This window comes from Pelobates fuscus, chromosome 10 (assembly GCF_036172605.1).
Source record: "Pelobates fuscus isolate aPelFus1 chromosome 10, aPelFus1.pri, whole genome shotgun sequence".
Classification (NCBI taxonomy): domain Eukaryota; kingdom Metazoa; phylum Chordata; class Amphibia; order Anura; family Pelobatidae; genus Pelobates; species Pelobates fuscus.
In genome coordinates, this window is record NC_086326.1 from 142,873,010 (window position 1) to 142,897,282 (window position 24,273).

General features: G+C 43.5%; 1 protein-coding gene and 1 long non-coding RNA gene across 3 annotated transcripts in view; one reads left to right on the forward strand and one right to left on the reverse strand.

Moving 5' to 3' along the window:
- Positions 1–24,273, forward strand: part of LOC134574536 (gastrula zinc finger protein XlCGF26.1-like) — a 229,658-nt gene that overhangs the window by 166,169 nt on the left and 39,216 nt on the right. The gene's annotated exons all lie outside the window — the stretch shown is intronic.
- On the reverse strand, positions 14,683–16,292 carry LOC134574595 (uncharacterized). The gene is made up of 3 exons (XR_010085466.1): positions 16,096–16,292; positions 15,648–16,060; positions 14,683–15,492 (listed from the first exon to the last, which is right to left on the reverse strand). It is a non-coding gene; the product is annotated as an uncharacterized LOC134574595 (long non-coding RNA).

The following is a 24,273-nucleotide window of genomic DNA, read 5'->3' on the forward strand; positions in this document are numbered from 1 at the left end:
AGACCTATAACATGCGTTGTCCTAATTGTTAGAGTCAGACGATATTAACGAAAATTACCATGTACTGCAAAATGCTACTGTGTTTGTATCACAATGTGGAATTCCACCCTTTTCCTTGTAACTTATAAAACAAAATAAAAACAAATATGTTAAAAAAAAACAGTGAGCAGCCCATGACTGCTCACTGTTAAAAGAAAAAAAATGTCCCACCCGTGCCGCGCGAGTGGGGGCTTCTAACATGAAGGGGGGACCTATGGCCCCCACCCCTGAACAGTGGGTGGGGGCTCTAAATTAGAATAAGGGGGGGACCTATTGTCTTCCCCCCCCACCCCTGAGCGGCAGGTGGGGGCCCTAAATACTAATAAGGAGGGGGACCTAAGGTCCTCCCCCCTGGCCCCCACCCCTGAGCGGCGGGTGGGGGCCCGAAATTAGAATAAGGGGGAGACCTAATATCCTCCCCCTGGCCCCCACCCCTGAGCGGGTGGGGGCCCTAAATACCAATAAGGGAGGGGACCTAATGTCCTCCCCCTGCCCCCCCCCCGAGTGGTGGGTGGGGGCCCTAAATACAAATAAGGGGGGGGACCTATTGTTCTCCCCCCTGGCCCCGACCCGCCGCTCAGGGGTGGGGGCCCTAAATAAAAAGAAAACCTCCCCCACTTGACTAGGGGTCCCCAAACCCCTAGTCATCCCCCTCCCAAAAAAATCAAACCCCTACCTACCCCCCTCACCCTAAAAATAATGAGGGGGGGACCATTAACTAAGTACCTGTAAAAAAAAAAAAAACGTACCATTTGATGTTTTCTTTCTTCTAAAATATTCTTTTTTAGCCCCAAAAAAGGCGAAATAAAAAATCCAACATTTAAAAAAAAAACAAAACAAAAACGGGCACCCCAAAAAATTATCCTTCTTCACCCATGGAGGGCTCCGTGCAGACTGAAAGCTAGGAACACCTCCAGTTGCAGTCACTCAGACTGCCACCAGAGGGACTTCCGAGTTGATGGAGGCATAATATGCCTCCAGCCACCAGATCTGCTGTCAGCGGAGCACACGGCAGCACTGTGCACGAACATCCTGTGATTCAGTGTCTCCTACCTCTGCATGCATACACTGAACTTTTCTCATAGAGATTCATTGAGTCAATTCATCTCTACGAGGAGATGCTGATTGGCCAGGGCTGTGTTTGAATCATGCTGGCTCTGCCCCTGATCTGCCTCTTTGTCAGTCTCAGCCAATCCTATGGGGAAGCATTGTGATTGGATCAGGCTACCACATGTCTGCAGACAGCTTGTTTTTCATGCAGAGATACAGCTTCAGGATTTAATAAAGTAAGATTTTTACTATATTTATTGAGTAGAGATGACGCGAACATAAAATTTTCCGTTTGAGAACGGCGAACGCGAACTTCCACAAATGTTCGCGAACGAGCGAACCGCCATAGACTTCAATAGGCAGGCAAATTTTAAAACCCACAGGGACTCTTTCTGGCCACAATAGTGATGGAAAAGTTGTTTCAAGGGGACTAACACCTGGACTGTGGCATGCCGGAGGGGGATCCATGGCAAAACTCCCATGGAAAATTACATAGTTGTTCTAGAGTCTGGTTTTAATCCATAAAGGGCATAAATCACCTAACATTCCTAAATTGTTTGGAATAACGTGCTTTAACCCCTTAAGGACACGTGACATGTCATGATTCCCTTTTATTCCAGAAGTTTGGTCCTTAAGGGGTTAAAAGATCAGGTATGATGTTGTATCGATCAGGTAGTGTAAGGGTTACGCCCGTTTCACAGTGACAGACCAAACTCCCCGTTTAATGCACCGCAAACAACCGCAAACAGTCCATTTGCACAACCGCAAACAGTCCATTTGCACAAGCGCAAACTCCCCATTTGCACAAGGTTGGATACCAAGCTAGCCATGTCCCGTTCCTTGTCCTCACTGATGTCATTGAAGGTCTCTTCCTCCACTCAGCCACGTACAACACCAAGGGTCCCCGAAAGGTGACAACAAGCCCCCTGTATTTTTTTTTAAATGTACACTACTGTTACACCAGATATGAGTTGCACTGGTGTGACACTGTGCCCTGGCAGGCCCTGAAACGCACACGTGTGAAGGAAACTGACAGCTATTATTTCACAGTCAAATTTCCAGTTTGTTTTTTTAATGTACACTACTGTTACACCAGATATGAGTTGCACTGGTGTGACACTGTGCCCTGGCAGGCCCTGAAACGCACACGTGTGAAGGAAACTGACTGCTATTATATTACAGTCAAAAAAGTTTTTGTTTTTTTTAAATGCAAGCTATTGTGACACCAGATTTGAGTGGTGGCACTGGGCAAGTGGGCACAGTATACGCTGTGAGCCTGACACACACGCTGGCAGGCAGGCAACTGCAATTAGATTACACAAAAAAAAAGAGAAAAAAAGAAGACTGATGTTCTAGCCCTAAAAAGGGCTTTTTGGGGTGCTGTCCTTACAGCAGAGATCAGATGATTTCCCTATTAAATCAGCAGCAGCTACACTGTCCCTCCTCTCACTAAGAATGCAGCTTCCGGGGGGGGCGAGGCCTAGCTGTCATGGAGGAAAGACGCACTTCAGGTGAGCTCCCTCAATATCTCACTTTAAGCAGCTATCAACAAGCGAATTTCACCCCAGAAGGGGATGACCCAGCAATGTTGCTCCTACCTGACCGACCCGACATGCTTAATAGCAACTCGACAGAGTCTTACTTACCTCCGCGTGGCAAGTGTGGCCTGGTGCTCACCGGGCCGGACAGGCGGACGATCTCCCGATCCTGGGATGCCCAGGAGCAGCTACTTCCCGGCAGGAGCTCCGTTACCCCCCCCCCTCGGACCGGTGGGGGTTATCCCGGTCCACCCCTGAGAGGCTGTCTGGAGCTAATGGACGCACAGAGCACAGCCGCCCAGGCTGACATACTCATCTGCGACTCTCTCAATATGGCGGTAGCCGCGTGTCCTCCTGGTACCAGCAAAGCATGGCAGGATATTGAGTCTAAGCTGGACAGACTCTTTAATCAATTTTGGAAGCAAATAACAAGCAGGAAGCCCCAACAAGCTCCACCACAGCCCCAACAAGCTCCACCACAGCTAAGCGAAGCAGTCCCCATTAAAATCCACCAACGCAAAAGGCGTTGAAGACGGGACCGGAGGCACAAACAGAAATGCAGAGCCTGCCCCACGTCTAGCACTCGCCTCCACCTTAAGCCACCACAATCCCGCACCGGACGTGAAGCACCACCTGGACAGATCCGACCACCCGACAAAACAAGCTTCCACCACCTCAAGCCGCGAACCCGGCACTCAGCCAGAGACTTGCCTTTGTTGTTCCAGGTATCAGGGACTCCCAGGGTCTGCACCTGGCGCCCAGAAGGGATCGGATGAGCACAAGCAGTAAACAGCAGCCTGCTAAGCATGTCCCACTATAGCCGATCCTCCACACCATGCCTTTGATCACATGAACTGCTCTCTGCATATTAACTAATCGTAAAGTAGCAAGCGTTTAAACATGTCATTATTTCACCTCCTAAAGAGTTTATTGTCGTAGTTCCTTACATGCCTTTACCTTAACCGTTCATGTATTATGTAATTCACTAGTCTCATCTCATGGGGTGACTCACACTTGATTTATAACTAGTGGTGGAGCTGCTGATATAAATACACAGTTGATAACGTGCAAGCTACAAAAAAAAATAATACAATAAATAAATAAAAAGAATGCAGCTTCAGAATTAATCTAAATTGTATGCTGTCTAGGAGGTGGAAGGATCTGGGAGGGAGGGTCTGCTGCTGATTGGCTGGAATGTGTGGTACAGGGTCAAAGTTTACTCAATGATGACGAATAGGGGGCGGATCGAACATCACATATGTTCGCCATCCGTGGCGAACGCGAACAAGCTATGTTCGCCAGGAACTATTCGCCAGCAAACCGCTCGGGACATCTCTATTATTAAAGCATGAGGGACCCAGGGGGGCTAGATGGTGGTGTTAACACTATAGGGTCAGGAATACATGTTTTTGTTCCTGACCCTATAGTAAACCTTTAAACCCTTATGGACACATGACATGTGTGACATGTCATGATTCCCTTTTATTCCAGAAGTTTGGTCCTTAAGGGGTTAAGCTTACAAGACAAGCATACCAAATTCTAAAATAGCTCCACATTAAAATTTTATTTTACTCCTTGTTAGGGATGTGCATGGGCAAAAAATTTGGTTTGATTCGGAAATTCGTGTAAGTAAAAAAAGATTTGTGACTTCCGCAGTTCGGGACTTCAGCAATTAGACATTCGTAAGTATCCCTCTCTTGTATTCCACTTTTCAGAAATCTGAAGCACTTTGCCACCACAACCACTTACACATCTGTAGGGCTCACTAATCCTAACCACCACAACCACTTACAAAATCTGTAGGGCTCCCAGTGCCAGGAATTAGCTTATTGGTCAAGATTCCGGTCATCATTCACATAATTTTCCCTCCCTCTTTTGTTTTGCCACTTTTCAGAAATCCGAGGCACTTCCGAAATTCGGCAATTCAGTTATTCTGAGACATCCGAATGTCTGAATTGCCCAAAATTTGTCTGAATTTACATTCGGAAAAAAACAAATTGCACTTGTCTACTCGTTGTATTATCTGACCTGTAACTTTCAAAATAAGCTGAAACCCTAGACATATTATGTACTCTGAAAATCAGAACTAATTAAATTTATTTTAAAATTATTTTCCTTAAGCTGCACTTGTTATACACACGTTATTGCCTAAATGGTGAAAAAAAACTATTTTTTGCATTTTTTTTAATAATAAATGAGAATTTATATACCGTATTGTAACGGAACTCCCCGTACTCTGACCGAGTACCTTCCATTGATGGACGCTTCCTAGCTTGCGCCGAGGACCACAAGCACCGCACCGGACACCACAACCACCGCTGACTCCACAACCGCCGTAGCTTAACTGGAGTCTCGCCGTCTTCCGTCCACCCTGGATCAGCTTCTGTCCTCCTGGACCGTGTGGGGAAAGACCTCTCCTCCAGGAGAGCGTATCAGGAACAAGCTCTTAAAAGAGCTAAGTGATTAAAGCTCAGGGGAGTATGCAGAGCATAGCAATCCCCAGTGTGAGTATAGCTGTCCCCTCCAATCACGAGACAAGACTACGTGTTGAGGGTCAAGAAGATCTGTTTTTAATTAGCACCAAAGGGCCTTCTTTTATGGAGGTCTTACACATACAGGACCAATAAAAACATTACAACATACACATACAATAAAGTAAGCCACTCCCAGCAGAAATCCTCCCCTCTGCCTGTGATACAATTATCTCAACACAATAGACTAACTTAATTATCAGTTACAGTTTTTATACAACATTAATAACTTTAAAAGTATACATGTACTATTAATAAAAGTTAGATATTTTAAATCAGCGTCCCTTAAATATAAATATACTCAAAAATCATAAAAATCCATCCAGTAGATCAAAAGTTAGTCGGAAGTCCTTTTCATTTTCCTGCCCAAAACAGTTCTATAGATTTGGGCTGTGCGGTCGGTCTATTTTACGTCTATTGTACGTTCGTGCAGTTAGCTTAGTATAGCAGAGAGTTCAAACTGCCGAACAGGACTTAGTCTCTGTAGTTGAAAACTGAGTGTAGGAGAAGATAAGGGTCAGCGGTGTTCGTTGAAATGTGTAGCTGATTTCAGTTCCATGAATTTGGCTACACATACCGCTGACCTCGTTCGATTGAACAAAGATGGCCGCCGCCACGTGTTCGTTTGCACGAACTGCGGCCACCCAGCGGTCGGCAATTTACCTACAGCAGGCTCCCAGCCTGGGAGGTAAATTGCCTGCACACTTCTACTTCTGGGTGGTCCGCCTGTGTGGTACCTTGTTCTGTAAGCTCCATTTACTGAACCAAGTGTAAAGAAGCCATGAATAAAGTACTTTAACCAAGTCTGGGGACACTGGGGACACAGGCTTAAAGGGGCAGTGTCCCAAACACGTCTGGGGGCACCGTCATCAAGGGGCATTGTCCCAATTTTCCCCATGCCCCAAAAATGTGCTTAACCCCTTAAGGACACATGACGTGTCTGACATGTCATGATTCCCTTTTATTTCAGAAGTTTGGTCCTTAAGGGGTTAAAGGGCTATACACAGTCCAATACAAGTCCATAGGCATTCTTAAAGGGCCATACACCCCAGGGCCATAGTCACAGGGGAGGAGGCTGGCAAGCAAGGAGGCTTCGTCACATGTATATATGCGAGTATAAGCCGAGTTTTTCTGCACATGTTTTGTGCTTATACTCGAGTCAGTGTCTGTATTATGGCAACTTACATTGCCATAATACAGACCAGGACCGCTGGGCTCATTACAAGCCCAGCGGTCCTGTTGGGGGCCGGCAGCAAGCTGTTACTTACCTTTGTTGCAGCTAAAGTCAGCTCCCTTTACCTCCGTTCCCTCCCGCTCACAGTGTAAGTCTCGCGAGACCCGCAGCCGTCAGAGTGTTGCCACGGGTTACCGTGGCAACACTCCGCGCGGCACGCAGACCGCGAGACTTACACTGTGAGCGGAAGGGAACTGAGTGAAAGGGTTAATGCTGTTCTGGACTCCACTCCCCTCGATTCTCCGGTCACCACATTAATTGATGGGAGTTCTTGTTTAGCAAATTAAGACACAGACACGAAAGAGTGCTTAACAAGTTCTCAAATGAGTGTATTTTCAGGGCTAGTATTTATACACAGTTTGTCTGACATTAAAAAGATAAGCATTTGAATAAAGACAGAACAGGAACATCCTGAGGTCGAGCAAGGTCGCACATCCTCTAGAAGGAAGACCTTGATACAAAATACATCTGCCAAAGTCAGCATAATTATTTCAAAGCATATAAAGCAAAATGAGTTTAACTATTTCATATCCTTACAGTCAGCACTAATGATTATAAACCTTATCTACGCATAAAATACATATGAACAAGAAAAGTTAACTACTTCATATTCTTACATTCCCCTCTTTGAGCAAAAGAAAAGGACAAAGAAATTTCCCCATTTCCTAAGCAATCATGTGGTCTACAAGAAACAGAAACTCAGCAGGGAAAAAACACGTAATACTTTTGCAGACAGATATATAGAAAATGGATGTTTAAGACAAAATGGAACTTGGGCTTATAGCAAATATATTATTGCAAATAGCTGACATGTTAACCAATTTTAAACAGAATAACCAGCTGGTCATCTGTATCATAAGCCCTGGGTAAATATGGGCAAAGTGTATTATTCTCAACAGTTGTTTTCCTCCTTCGTCCACGGAAGTGGGCGCATATAGTCAAAGTGGGAATAATACCTATCCCCCATCCAAGGACCGGGGTCTAGGATTACCAGTTCACCCGATGATCTGGGGCCAGGAAAAAAAAAACAGTGGCAAAAACTCATATTTGAGGAAAAAGCACATCTGGGGAAAACCTGAGTGGGGGCCGCGATCGTGTTAGACATGTCATCCCCTCACAGTTGACACCACTTGTGACTTATAATACCCGCACCTGTGAGTACATAGCTCAGTTATCTGGAGGAATTGGGAAACACTTCTTACATATTAATTCATGAGATAAATTATAATCAAGCTTGAAATTCTGACAATAATCACAACCAGGACCTTGCGTCACAACAATAGACAATCACAGTCTGCTTAAACTAATAACACACAAAGAATAAAATGTTGCCATGTTTTTATTGAACACACCATGTAAACATTCACAGTGCTGGTGGAAAAGGTATGTGAACCCTTGGATTTAATAACTGGTTGAACCTCCTTTGGCAGCAATAACTACAACCAAATGTTTCCTGTAGTTGCAGATCAGACGTGCACAACGGTCAGGAGTAATTCTTGACCATTCCTCTTTACAGAACTGTTTCAGTTCAGCAATATTCTTGGGATGTCTGGTGTGAATCGCTTTCTTGAGGTCATGCAACAGCATCTCAATCGGGTTGAGGTCAGGACTCTGACTGGGCCACTTCAGAAGGCGTATTTTCTTCTGTTTAAGCCATTCTGTTGTTGATTTACTTCTATGCTTTGGGTCATTGTCCTGTTGCAACACCCATCTTCTGTTGAGCTTCAGCTGGTAGACAGATGGCCTTAAGATCTCCTGTAAAATGTCTTGATAAACTTGGGAATTCATTTTTCCTTCGATGATAGCAATCCGTCCAGGCCCTGACGCAGCAAAGCAGCCCCAAACCATGATGCCCCCACCACCATACTTCACAGTTGGGATGAGGTTTTGATGTTGGTGTGCTGTGCCTCTTTTTCGTCACACATAGTGTTGTGTGTTTCTTCCAAACAACTCAACTTTGGTTTCATCTGTCCACAGAATATTTTGCCAGTACTGCTGTGGAACATCCAGGTGCTCTTGTGCAAACTGTAAACGTGCAGCAATGTTTTGTTTGGACAGCAGTGGCTTCCTCTGTGGTATCCTCCCATGAAATCCATTCTTGTTTAGTGTTTTACGTATTGTAGATTCGCTAACAAGGATGTTAGCATTTTCCAGTGACTTTTGTAAGTCTTTAGCTGACACTCTAGGATTCTTCTTCACCTCATTGAGCAGTCTGCGCTGTGCTCTTGCAGTCATCTTTACAGGACGGGCACTCCTAGGGAGAGTAGCCGCAGTGCTGAACTTTCTCCATTTATAGACAATTTGTCTTACCGTGGACTGATGAACAGCAAGGCTTTTGGAGATACTTTTATAACCCTTTCCAGCTTTATGCAAGTCAACAATTCTTAATCGTAGGTCTTCTGAGAGCTCTTTTGTGCGAGACATCATTCACATCAGGCAATGCTTCTTGTGAAAAGCAAACCCTGAACTGGTGTGTGTTTTTTATAGGGGAGGGCAGCTGTAACCAACACCTCCAATCTCATCTCATTGATTGGACTCCAGTTGGCTGACATCTCACTCCAATTAGCTCTTGGAGATGTCATTAGTCTATGGGTTCACATACTTTTTCCACCGGCACTGTGAATGTTTACATGGTGTGTTCAATAAAAACATGACAACATTTCATTATTTGTGTGTTATTAGTTTAAGCAGACTGTGATTGTCTATTGTTGTGACTTAGGTGATGATCAGATTAAATTTTATGACCAATTTGTGCAGAAATCCATATCATTCCAAAGGGTTCACATACTTTTCTTGCAACTGTATATCTTTTAACCATTTCCCTATTCCAAAGGTCCAGTCAAAACCAGTCATATCCTCACGCAGTTCCTCAAAACATGGGAATCCATCCTTGGCACACTCAACATATATCAAAAACACACATAGTACATCCATCCCTGGGTCAGCTAACACTTCCTCTCTCTCCGGCTAACTCTACAAAAATAAAAATAGTTCAATAGTTCAGCATAGTTCAGAAAAATAGAATAAGTCTTTCACAGAGTATAAAGAAACCAGTTTAGACACCAGACACCTTCAGGACTTTCCAGGTTCTTGCGTTCAAAGTTTATGTCCTCAAAAGTAAGTCATTACGTTTAACGGCCGTAAGCCCCGCCTCCCGGAACAAGTGAAAGTGTATTCAGCCCCTGGAGCCTGGAGATATTCGGTGCAAACACTTGTGAGGAGGAGACATATGAAGAGGACTTACCAGCCTGGCAATTGCTTTTAATTATTGGAGTATTTAATAAAGAATTTGCATTTTCATCACAGCCTCAAGCTTCTACATACATTCAGGGCTGCCATCAGAAATTTTGGGGCCCCTGACAAAGCACAAGGTCTGGGCCTCCCCCCCCCCCCCCCCCCCCTCCCTCCCGGGCCCGCCCACGCCCTACCTAGTCCGCTGACAATGATGCAGGACTGAATGTGGTGTGTATGGTGGAAGTAAATTAGAATGTGTGTAATGGATGTAGTGTTTGTGTGTATTAGATACTGTTTGTGCAGTGAATGCAGAGTGTGTGTTTGTGTAGCGGATGCAGTGTGTATAGTGAACGCAGAGTGTGTTTGAGTAGTGGATGTAGTGTGTGTACAGTGATTTAGTGTGTGTTTGTGTAGTGGATGTAGTGTTTGTATGTACTATATGAAATGTGTTTAGTGGATGCAGTGTCTGTAGTGGATGTAGTGTGTGTATTAGACGCAGTGTCTGTGTTTAGTGAATGCAGAGTGTTTCAATTTATGGTGGATGTAGTGTGTGTACTGTGAATACAGGATGTTTGTGTAGTGGATGCTGTGTGTACAGTTAATGCAGAGTGTGTGTCAGTATAGTGAATCCAGAGTGTGTGCATAGTTTAGTGAATGCAGAGTATGTGTTAGTGTGTAATGAATGCAGAGAGTGTGTTAGTGTGTAGTGAATGCAGAGTGTGTCAGTGTAATGAATGTAGTGTGTGTGTTAGTGCAGTGAATGCAGAGAGTGTGTTAGTGTGTAGCGGATGCAGAGTGTGTGTGTTAGTGTAGTGAATGCAGAGTGTGTTAATGTGTAGTGAATGCAGAGGGTGTGTTAGTGTGTAGCGGATGCAGAGTGTGTGTTAGTGTAGTGAATGCAGAGTGTGTTAATGTGTAGTGAATGCAGAGGGTGTGTTAGTGTGTAGCGGATGCAGAGTGTGTTAATGTGTAGTGAATGCAGGGGGTGTGTTAGTGTGTAGTGGATGCAGAGTGTGTGTTAGTGTAGTGAATGCAGAGTGTTAATGTGTAGTGAATGCAGAGAGTGTTTGAGTAGTGGATGTAGTGTGTGTACAGTGATGTAGAGTGTGTTTGTGTAGTGGATGTAGTGTTTGTATGTACTAGATAAAATGTGTTTAGTGGATGCAGTGTCTGTAGTGGATGTAGTGTGTGTATTAGACGCAGTGTCTGTGTATAGTGAATGCAGAGTGTTTCAATTTGTGTTGAATGTAGTGTGTGTACTGCGAATAAAGGATGTTTGTGTAGTGGATGCTGTGTGTACAGTTAATGCAGAGTGTATGTTAGTGTAGTGAATGCAGAGTGTGTGTCAGTATAGTGAATCCAGAGTGTGTGCATAGTTTAGTGAATGCAGAGTGTATGTTAGTGTGTAATAAATGCAGAGTGTGTGTTAGTGTGTAATAAATGCAGAGTGTGTGTTAGGGTGTAGTGAATGCAGAGTGTGTGTTAGGGTGTAGTGAATATAGTGTGTGTAAATTTGTAGTGAATGCAGAGTGTGTGTTAATGTGTAGCGGATGCAGAGTGTGTGTTAGTGTAGTGAATGCAGAGTGTTAATGTGTAGTGAATGCAGAGAGTGTGTTAGTGTGTAGCGGATGCAGAGTGTGTGTTAGTGTAGTGAATGCAGAGTGTGTGTCAGTATAGTGGATGCAGTGAGTGTGTTAGTGTGTAGTGTATGCAGAGTGCATGTTGTATTAGTAAATGCAGTGTGTGTATTGTATTAATGTATTAGTGTATGCAGTGTGTGTTGTATTCGTGTATGCAGTGTGTGTTGTGTCAGTGTTTGCAGAGTGTGTGTTGTGTCAGTGTTTGCAGAGTGTGTGTTGTGTCAGTGTATGCAGAGTGTGTTGTGTTAGTGTATGCAGTGTGTGTTGTGTCAGTGTATGCAGAGTGTGTTGTGTTAGTGTATGCAGTGTGTGTTGTGTTAGTGTATGCAGAGTGTGTGTTGTGTCAGTGTATGCAGTGTGTGTATGTTGTGTTAGTGTATGCAGAGTGTGTGTTGTGTCAGTGTATGCAGTGTGTGTGTGTTGTGTCAGTGTATGCAGTGTGTGTGTGCAGGGCCGTCTTTAATAACGACTGGACTCTGGGCAAGCGTTTGCTTGGGCCCCCTGGGCCCTGCCGCCGTCGCCCCTCACTCCCTGGTATGCAATCACGGCATCCATCCCAATGCAGTGGCGGCACTAAAATAGAATGAATTTTATTGGGACACCCAATTGCAAGATTGGACTAAAGGTAGAACCCCATCTGTCGTGCAACTCCAACAATGCTTTGACAGCTGGGGCTCTACCAATTTCGCATGCTTGCAGGGTTGTATTTAGCACTGTTTTGTGTGTTTGAATGTAAGCATGTGTTTGTATGAAGTATGTTTGTGTGAATGTGTTTGTATGTGGTACTGGAGTTTGAATGCAAGTGTGCATTTACGTGTAGTGTTTGTTTTTGAATGTAGGAGTGTGCTAGTGTTGAAGTTTGAATGGAGGGGTGTATTTGTATATAAAGTTGCACAGGTACATACTCTGACACACAAGCAGATACACAGATACATACACTGACTACATACAGATAAGCAGGCACATACACTGACAGACATACTGACACACAGGTACATATATTGACACACACAGACACATACACTGGTAGACGTACTGACAGACACACACAGGCTCATATACAGACATACTGACACACAGGCACATATACAGACATACTGACACACACACTGATCAACATACTGACACACATACACTGACAGAAATACTGACACCCACACACAGGCACATACACTGACCGAGATACTAACACACACACACACACACACACACACTGACAGACACACTGACACCCATATACACTGAGAAATACTGACACACATACAGGCACATATACTGACACACACAGACTGATATACTGACAGACACACAGACACATACAGAGACTGACACATGCATGCACATGCACTGACAGACATACTGACACACACACATAGACATACTGACACACACACAAATATATTGACACACAGACAGACCTACTGACACACACAGATATATTGACACACAGACACACAGACAAACAGACATACTGACACACAGACAAACAGACATATACAGACACACAGACAGATATATTGACACACAGACAAACAGACATACTGACACACACACACAGACATACTGACACACAGACATACTGACACACACACAGACATACTGACACACACACAGACATACTGACACACACACAGACATACTGACACACAGACATACTGACACACATGTAAAATGTACATTTTTAAAACCACCCTCCAGTTTCCTACCTTTTGCTGGAGGGTGGATTCCCTGGGGTCCAGTGTGGTGCCTGAGGATGATGGGAGTGAGGATCCCCCATCCTCACTGCAGCCTCGTCCTCTCTCCCTCGCGACTCCTCCTGCCACCTTCCATGCAGCTCCTCTCTTTATGGGAGGAAGTGACTTGCGGCTGTCACTTCCTCCCAGCCGGCTGCCGGAAAGCAAGGGGCCCGGTCGCGGTGTTAAAGGGAAAGAGCGCCCGACCGGGCCCCTGCTGATACAAGCCCTCCGGGTGGCCCTAAGTGCATGGGCCACCCGGTGGGACTCAGAGGACGGTGGAAAATTTTTTACATATTTTTTTTTAAAAAAATTTAATTACATGTTTCTCCCCCCTCCCTGCTTACCTTTGTCCAGGGAGGGGGGAGATTCCTTGATCCCTGGTGGTCCGGTGGGGGCCCCCCGCTCCCTGTTACCGCAGAGGGGGCCCAGGCAGCACACAGCTTCTACTCTTCTCTCCTCTCTTCCAATAATTCTCGCGAGACCCGCGGAGCGTTGCCATGGCAACCGGGTCTCGCGAGAGTTATTACAAGAGAGAAGAGAGGAGAAGCTGTGTGCTGGGTGGGCCCCCTCTGCGGTAACAGGGAGCGGGGGGCCCCCACCGGACCACCAGGGATCATGGAATCTCCCCCCTCCCTGGACAAAGGTAAGCATGTTGCCTGGGCCCTCTGCGGTAACAGGGAGCGGGGGGCCCGCGGCTGCACACATAGCGATATTCGCTATCTATGTGTGCAGAGAAAGAAAGTGGGGCCCAGGACTGCCAGAGCAGTCCGGGCCCCCCAGGGCCGCTGGGCCCGTGACAACCGTTATGGTTGTCACCCCCTGATGGCGGCCCTGCATACATTATTTGAGATGCCAACACAGTCCAGAGCAGACTTAATTGCTCTACTCTTGTGAGTGTTTATAATCTATATTGTTTATACATATTGCCCTATCCATTTTTTGTTTTGTTTTTCTTTTGAGAACTTCTGTTAGAAGCATTTTCAAGAACTTTCTCACAAGTGAGGTATTAATTTTGACCCTATCTTTCACATATTTAAGGGTTTTTTTTATCACTAGTGCACTGTAACACTTTTGAGTTTGTATTAGCACATGTTATCACACATGTATGTGATATTTATAACATTTAGTTATTGATTTAAATGCACAGTGCACTTTATTTATTCATGTATCTTTGATGTTTATATGATTATTAATCACTTGTATAGGCTATTTTTCAATTGGTTTTGGTCTTAAAGGCACAGCGCACTTTATTATTATTTATTTTTTTAAAGGTTTAATGCATAGTTAAATTGTGTATATAAAGCAAGGTTGTCTAGGGGTATATACATCGACAATGAAAATATAGCCTTCATATAGGGCTTCCAATGCTGACAGTCTGTAATGCAGACATGCGGTTAGGTACTTTGCCATTGTTATAATATATTGAAAACACTAAGACCTTGCAAAAAATTTTAAAACGCATATTGCTTCCTGTACCCGGCGCCGTGCAAGGATGTAGTTGGGACATATTTCAAATTGAGTATCAAAAGTCTAACCACAAAACTAAATGTTATACGCTTATCAAGAAAACAAGCTTAACCCGTCAGTGCATACTTTGGATAGCCTCTTTGCATAATTTGGCACCTAGTGACATTATTATATTATTTATTAATCCTCTTCTGAATATGCAAAAGGCTTTCAATTTACCCATACAAATATAATACAGTAGTTTAGGAGATTAAAATTACCTCACTTATAAATTTCAGAAATTGTCTAATCTCTATTAAAAATACCATGTTATTATTACCCCATAATCAATGAGGCATACTAGATGAATCTTACTTTGACACAGACAATGCAATATACTTTAAAAGTAGAGTTAACTCTGAGCTGGACAATACTCCCCTAGTAGAACTCCTTTATGAGGGAGAGACATCTTGTCCATTCAATCCTTTTTATCAGTAAAAGAATGACTTTCAGGATTAATCAATTTGCAAATGGAAACGTGGACCCACGATTTGAACAGCAGAAGTTTGCGGGGCCCCTTTCACATGGGATGTAACAAGCGCTTTTCTTGCTCCAGGAGTGATAGCATACAATTGTTTCATTCTAGCCGGCTGGACAGCATTTCACCTTTTGTAAAAACACTAAATACTTGTGTTAATGATATGCAAATCACTCTGCTAGTTAAACTCCTACACAATGGACAATTCAATACATAAAACACATAACACACCAATTCATTTCAAACCATATAACTCATACTCAGCATCCAATGTACTATTACACGTCATCTCATAAAACAGACATCTCACAAAACAGATGTAGTAGAAACACATAATGGATACCCAGCAGATATGCCAATACAGAAAACACATTCATTGCACGCAACTACACACTCTGTGTCCCTCCTAGGAAACACGGGTAGACACAATATGAAAGCAGTCTTAAACTAACACCTCCAAATCTCCATTCCCATATAGCTATATCAGACCACAACACAGAGCCTCTCTGAGCTGATAGAACTACTCCAACTCCAACTACTCTTGGCCAAAACACTAGTATTCAACAGCTAATAAAACAGTTATTTGCTAGGTTATTTAGCTGGCATTCTTATCAGTATCACTAGACTGAGACAAACTGATTCATATATAATTTAAAACAACACAGCAACATATAAATTAAACCACTTTGCAGTAAAGCTGCACACTTCACGCATTATCACAGTCACCATTTACACAGAATAAACAGTTAACAGCTGTATTCAGAACATATTATTGTAAGGTATACCAATTTTAGTTTATATTAGATTTATTTTAGGGATTCTTATGTATACATGTTTTTTCTTAATTAACTTCATTACTTTCATCTACTATAGTATTGTATATAAAGAAAGGATCCATTTATATAGCGCGCTCATAACTCAAATATTTGTATGAAACTTCCATTAACTAATCTGAGATGATGCTGTATCAACTTAAATCTTATAGAAATTGTGCAAACATCTGGACCAGATTACACAGACATGGTTTCACCCGAATCTTTCAGAACTCTCAGAGACTTAAAAACATTTTTTATACTATACCATGTTAAAAGGCATGGAAAACCTTAGACCGGTCAGTCTCCAAGAGCCTTAGTAACACAGGTAGAAACCTTTCTCCATGATCTCTGATCCAGACTATATACCACAATTTAAAAGAACACATATAATGTGAGACATAGAAGACACAAAACATATGCAGTAGGTGTTGCACGGGATCATTTAAAGCATCTGTAGCAATAAAAAGGTTAGCTTAGATCACAAAATGAAGCATGTGGTGAACTGCTGAAAATGTAAATGTTGCTCTCTTATTTACAAACAAAAATCTTATTTACAGTATGGATCTGTCACGGTAATATACCCCAACACGCAGGAATAGTTCAGATAGTCAAGAGACAAGAAACCAGGGTTCGTCTTACCGGACCTTAGAATGGCCGGACTTGGACGAGTATAAGAAAGACAGAGTCTAGAACAAGCCGAGGTCAAGGGAACTGAGAGACAGCGTAACGTAGAACAAGCCGAGGACTGGTACACAGAGGACAAAACAGCGGATAAGCAAGCAAGGATAAAGAGAGAGCGGAGTCAGGAACAAAGCCAAGGTCAAGCACCAAAAAACCAACTGAACGATACAAGCACTAAAGGGAACTGGACAGAAACCACGATAGGGCAAGGAGCAAAGGAAACAGGTGAGTATAAATACCCTAATGTTCACTTTGATTGGCCCCTGTCATATCCACGCCCCCAAAACGTGAGTGTATGGGGAACGTGGCATGACAGGGGCCAATGGGAGACTGATTCTAATTTAGTCTCCCACTGTCCCTTTAAGAGCGCGCCCGAGACGCGCGGCGCGCTCTTAGTGTCGGGCGGGACACGTGACCGCTTCTCGCGGTCACTGCCCGCCTGACTGATCTTATCGTTGGCTGAGCCGCGTGCGGCTCGTGCAGGAGCAGGACCGCGCGCGGCGAGAAGAGAGGACCCCGGCCGGCCCCTGGAGAGGGTAAGTACCGCTACAGTACCCCCCCCTGAAGACACGCCCACCGGGCGGGGAGGAGCAGGCCTGGCAGGAAAATGAGCGTGGAAAGAACGCACAAGGCGAGGAGCGTGAACAGCGCCAGCGGAAATCCAACTGCGTTCCTCAGACCCATAGCCCTTCCAATGTACCAGATATTGGAGGCGACCCCGAAGAAAACGAGAGTCAATTATAGCCGCCACTTCAAATTCCTCATGGCCCTCCACAGAAACCGGAGGAGGAGGAGGGACATGCCGAGTATAACGGTTGCACAGGAGGGGTTTTAACAAGGAGGTATGAAACACGTTAGGAATGCGTAGATTCCTAGGAAGATCCAATGCATACGAGACAGGATTAACCACATGCAAGATACGAAAAGGACCAATAAAACGAGGGGCCAACTTCATAGAAGGCACACGAAGACGAATATTGCGAGTAGAAAGCCAAACCCGGTCTCCCACAGCATAGGATGGAGCCGCCCTGCGATGCTTGTCTGCCTGAACCTTCTGGCGAGCAGCGGAAGCCACCAAAGAACACTGAACCTGCTCCCAAGTATTACGTAGACTAGCCAAATGTTCATCCAGAGCTGGCATGCCCTGCAAGGAGAACGCAGCTGGAAGAACCACGGGATGCCGGCCATAAACAACGTAAAAAGGGCTGTTACCGGAGGATTCATGAGCAGCATTATTACGAGCAAACTCAGCCCAAGGAAGAAGGTCAGCCCAATTGTTCTGATGGTGGGACACGAAACAACGAAGATACTGCTCTAGAGATTGGTTGGCACGTTCAGCAGCTCCATTAGACTGGGGGTGGTAAGCGGAAGAAAACGAGAGGGAGATACCCATCTCTGTACAAAACGTTTTCCAGAATCTGGAGATAAACTGGCTACCCCTATCGGACACGATCGAAGTGGGAATACCATGCAACCGAAACACCTCCCTGGCAAAGATAGAGGCAAGTTCCTTGGATGATGGCAATTTGACAAGAGACACAAAATGAGCCATCTTAGAAAAACGATCCACAATCATCAGGATGACAGTTTTACCATTAGAGGGAGGTAATTCAACAATAAAATCTATGGATATATTGGACCACGGCCTCTCGGGTATGGGCAACGGATGCAACAACCCACAGGGAACTCTGTGGGAGGACTTCATACTGGCACAAGTACTACAGGCATTAACGTAATCGGTGACGTCCTTGCGCAAGGAAGCCCACCAGAAATATCTAGAAACTGCTGAGAATGTCTTAGAAATACCAGGGTGTCCAGCAGTTCTAGTGTCATGATATAATGACAAGATGTCTCGTCTCTCCGGTATATCAACGAATAGCTTATCAGCAGGCCTCTCCCCAGGAGCCAAGTTTTGTTTAGCCTGAATAGCTTGTAAGAGGGAAGACGAAATAGAAAGAACAGTAGTAGCTATTATTCTGTCAGGCGGAATGACAGGGGTAACATCGATCTCGAGTTTGTCAGTAGTCTCGAATTGTCTGGACAGAGCGTCAGCTTTAGTATTACGATCACCTGGTCTGTATGTGATTATGTAATTAAAACGAGACAAAAACAGAGACCACCTGGCCTGCCTAGAAGACAATCTTTTTGCTTCACTGAGATAGGAGAGGTTTTTGTGATCTGTTAAAATGAGGATGGGATCCCTAGTACCCTCTAGCAGATGTCTCCATTCCTTGAGCGCCAAAATGATAGCAAGGAGTTCACGATTGCCTACATCATAATTCTTCTCTGCTTTGGACATCTGTCTGGAAAAGAAGCCACAAGGGTGTAACGGCTTTTCAGGTGAATCTCTTTGAGACAAGATAGCACCTACCCCTATCTCAGAAGCATCAACTTCAAGAATAAAGGGCAGTGAAGGGACAGGATGCTGTAAAATAGGAGCAGAGGCAAATGAAGCCTTCAGGAATTCAAAGGCCTCGAGTGCTTCTGGTTTCCAGACATGAGTATTACCATCCTTCTTGGTCATTCTGGTTATAGGTGCTACAATGGCAGAAAACCCTTTAATAAAACGCCTATAATAATTTGAGAACCCCAGAAAACGCTGAATGGCTTTCAAACCCTGAGGTAGAGGCCATTCCATAATGGCAGAAAGTTTCTTGGGATCCATACGAAAACCCTTGGCAGAGATTATATAACCCAAGAATTGGACTTCAGATTGATCAAATGAACATTTTTCGAGTTTGCAATAGAGACCGTTAACCAGAAGAGTTCTCAACACTAATTTAACATGCATGTGATGAGTCTGTAAATCAGTAGAATAAATGAATATGTCGTCCAAGTATACTATAACGAATGTATGTATATATTGACGTAGGACATCATTAATAAATTCTTGAAAAACTGCTGGGGCGTTACAAAGGCCAAAGGGCATCACAGTATATTCGTAGTGGCCACTCCTGGTATTGAATGCGGTCTTCCATTCGTGATCCTTTTTGATACGTATGAGATTGTAAGCACCCCTAAGGTCCAATTTAGTAAAAACTGTGGCCTGTTTAAGCCTATCAAATAGTTCTGTGATCAAAGGTATGGGGTACGCATTTTTGACGGTGATTTTATTTAGGCCCCTATAGTCAATACAAGGCCTTAATTCGCCATCTTTCTTAGATACAAAGAAGAAACCAGCCCCTGCCGGGGAAGAGGATCTTCTTATAAATCCCTTCTCTAAAGATTCCTTAATATATTCCTCCATAACCAGATTCTCCTGAGGAGATAAAGGATATATTCTCCCTTTGGGAGGCATCGTACCAGGTAGTAAATTAATAGCACAGTCGTAAGACCTGTGAGGTGGCAATTTTTCAGCCTCCCTTTTATCAAAAACAGATTTAAGAGACAGGTACTGAGGGGGTATGACCGTAGGCACGGGAGGAATATTAGTAGAATTCAAAGGGGTGATTTTAACAATACAAGACTCTTGGCAAGAATCACTCCAAGAAACTATTTGTCCTGACTCCCAATCAATGGTGGGATTATGAGTACGCAACCAAGGATACCCTAACACGAGGTGAGAGGAAGGAGAAGTAATGATCTGAAACCGAATGGTCTCAGAGTGTAACACCCCTGTAGACATATGTAGTGGAACAGTTTCATGTGTGATAACTGGAGAGCATAATGGTCTACCATCTATGGCCTCAACGGCCAAGGGTGTCTCCTTCTCTCTGGTGGGTATGTTATTCTCCTTGACAAAACTGGAATCAATAAAGTTTTCGGCCGCTCCGGAATCAACCAGGGCTAGTATATTCCCTACTATGCAGTTACTACCAAGGTGCAGGGAAACAGGGAGAAGTAATTTATTAAGAGGCAAATGTGAGGACTGTGATGTCACACCCAAGGCCAGTCCTCTATACGGTCTTAGGTGCGATAGTTTCCCGGACGCACGGGACATTCTTGTCTCATATGACCCCTCCTACCACAATAAAGACAAAGTCCCTCCTTTCTCCTATAAAGCTTTTCAGCGTCAGTAAGTTTGGCAACCCCTAACTGCATAGGTTCCTCCTCTGACCCTTTAGATCCCTCGGGAGTCTCAGCTCTAGGTGAGTTAACGGGAACAAAACGTCTATTTCTGGACCTGGTATATAACCTGTCACGGATCCTGTTATCTATATCGATAAGATAGTCAATCAGGTCCTCCAGGGGTACAGGGAGGTCCTTAGCTGCTACCTCATCCAACATAGTTTCAGACAGACCTTCCATAAACGCAGTAGTAAGCCCATTATTAGTCCAATCTACCTGTGAGGCAAGGGTACGGAACTGAATAGCATAATCGGCTACAGATTTAGATCCTTGCTTTATTCTCATTAATGCCCTGGCGGCATTTTTTGACCTTTTAGTCGTGTCAAATGTTCTACGAAACGCTGTGAGGAAGCTATTGAAGTCGTGTACCATAGGCCCATTAGCCTCCCAAATAGGATTTGCCCATTCTAGTGCCTTATCCGTAAGCTGGTGCATAAGAAAACCCACCTTAGATCTATCAGTGGGAAATGAACGTGGGTACATTTCAAAGTGGAATTCCACTTGATTAAGGAATCCCCTACATGTCTTAGCGTCCCCTCCATACCTAGGTGGCGGGGTTAGATGTGCTGAAGCATTAGGCATATTAGGGTTTACAGGAGGCGCAGGTACAGGTACCGGAGCTGATCTGGATAACAGTGTCTGGATGGCTTGAGCCATTTGATCCATACGGTGATCCTGTTCTGCGAATCTAGCCTCATGAGTGGCCATCTGTTGTCCTAAACCTGCGGGGTCCATGGCCCTATCGTAATGTCACGGTAATATACCCCAACACGCAGGAATAGTTCAGATAGTCAAGAGACAAGAAACCAGGGTTCGTCTTACCGGACCTTAGAATTGGCGGACTTGGACGAGTATAAGAAAGACAGAGTCTAGAACAAGCCGAGGTCAAGGGAACTGAGAGACAGCGTAACGTAGAACAAGCCGAGGACTGGTACACAGAGGACAAAACAGCGGATAAGCAAGCAAGGATAAAGAGAGAGCGGAGTCAGGAACAAAGCCAAGGTCAAGCACCAAAAAACCAACTGAACGATACAAGCACTAAAGGGAACTGGACAGAAACCACGATAGGGCAAGGAGCAAAGGAAACAGGTGAGTATAAATACCCTAATGTTCACTTTGATTGGCCCCTGTCATATCCACGCCCCCAAAACGTGAGTGTATGGGGAACGTGGCATGACAGGGGCCAATGGGAGACTGATTCTAATTTAGTCTCCCACTGTCCCTTTAAGAGCGCGCCCGAGACGCGCGGCGCGCTCTTAGTGTCGGGCGGGACACGTGACCGCTTCTCGCGGTCACTGCCCGCCTGACTGATCTTATCGTTGGCTGAGCCGCGCGCGGCTCGTGCAGGAGCAGGACCGCGCGCGGCGAGAAGAGAGGACCCCGGCCGGCCCCTGGAGAGGGTAAGTACCGCTACAGGATCCTTTGCAACAAACACACAGGGCAGGGAAGATGTGCTGATTGGTGTTCTATACAATTAATGCCATACGGGGAATTACCTTTCAAATACTAATGAAGTTACTTTTTGTCTCAGTATAAAAATACTGAGCTCATCATGCAAACAATGTAACACATTCACACTATCCCACTCTCATAGAAAGTGTAGTGGGCTTATGGTATTAAAGTAACAATCATACCAGGCACACAGATCCCATGTGAAATAACTTACAATAAAACAGAGTAATAAACTTATACTTCTATGTGACAGAAAGAATAAAGCAAAAGATTTAAGTAGGTCTTTTGAAGGAATTGAGACAGTTAATCTGTCAGTATTGTATAAATTGAATTATTTTGTAAATGTAGTAGCAAGCTCTTTTGCAGAACCGCTTACAAAACATAACTGAAAGGAAGTCACAAGCTATAACAGTTTCTATGTAAAGGATGCGCTTAACCACAATGTACATGTGATATTTTGTAAGAATAGATTATTGAATATTGAACGTAACAGCAGAAACTACTTCCTCTTTTATGTATCTCGTGTAACCTTTTTGTAACTTTTTATAACCTTTTGTAACCGATGTTTGTGACAAATACTGTATAAGTACAGAGCATTTTGAATACATTGTCAGAAGACTTTTGGAAAGCAACTTGTGTGTGTCTCGTTATTACGCTTCCATAATTCTTCCCTGAATATTCAGCTGACAATCGAGGGTTTTAGAACCGTGGACAGAGATGGATCGAGTCACTAGACTAGCAGATTTACCTTTCAGCTTGGTGTCAGAAGTGGGATTGTAGCCAAGCCATTGTGGTGAGTAGTAATTCCTTGTGTCTATCTTGACGCCCTGAATCTATGATCCCCATGGTTTTGTAAGCCTACATCATTTTAGGAAAGGTTATTTAGTATATGTGTTTCATGTGACTCAGTTTACGTAAGGTCCCGTTAAATAGTCTAGTAAGGGAACTAGACAGGATATATATATTTCTAGTAAGTGAACTAGATAGGTCTAGTAAGAGAACTAGACAGTAATAGACTATATTTCTAGTAAGTGAACTAGATAGGTCTAGTAAGAGAACTAGACAGTAATAGTCTAAGGTGTCTATAAGTAAATAGACAAAGGATTTAGTATATACGTGAATATACTAGGATAAAAGAAAAAGTGTACACAGACAAATAGGTTCACCCTGTCCACCCTCTAATTGTCATTAGTTAAAACTTGTGGTGGTTGTGAGTGTGAATAAGTGTTTGAAAGATTTGTCCTAGGAATGGGAAATAACCATGTAAGAATATGAAGTAGTTAACTTTTCTTGTTCATATGTATTTTATGCTTAGATAAGGTTTATAATCATTAGTGCTGACTGTAAGGATATGAAATAGTTAAAATATTTTTGCTTTATTCTTTCTGTCACATAGAAGTATACGCTTATTACTTACTCTGTTTTATTGTAAGTTATTTTACATGGGATCTGTGTGCCTGGTATGATTGTTACTTTAATACCATAAGCCCACTACACTTTCAATGAGACTGGGATAGTTGAATTATTTGCATGATGAGCTCAGTATTTTTATACTGAGACAAAAAGTCACTTCCTTAGTATTTGAAAGTTAATTCCCCATATGGGATTCATTGTATAGAACACCAATCAGCACATCTTCTCTGCCCTGTGTGTTTGTTGCAAAGGATCCATACTGTAAATATGATTTTGTTTGTAAATAAGAGAGCAACATTTACATTTTCAGAGGTCCAACACATGCTTCATTTTGTGCTGTAAGCTAACCTTTTTATTGCTACAGATGCTTTAAATAATCCAGTGCAAATGTTTTGTGTCTTCTATGTCTCACATTATATGTGTTCTTTTAAATTGTGGTATATAGTCTGGATCAGAGATCATGGAGAAAGGTTTCTACCTGTGTTACTAAGGCTCTTGGAGACTGACCGGTCTAAGGTTTTCCATGCCTTTCAACATGGTATAGTATAAATTTTTAAGTCTCTGAGAGTTCTGAAAGATTCGGGTGAAACCATGTCTGTGTAATCTGGTCCAGATGTTTGCTCAATTTCTAGAAGATTTAAGTTGATGCAGTACCAACTCAGATTAGTTAATGGAAGTTTCATACAAATATTTGAGTTATGAGCGCGTTATATAAATGGATCCTTTCTTTATATACAATACTATAGTAGATTAAAGTAATGAAGTGAATTAAGAAAAAACATGTATACATAAGAATCCCTAAAATAAATCTAATACAAACTAAAATTGGTATACCTTACAATAATATGTTCTGAGTAC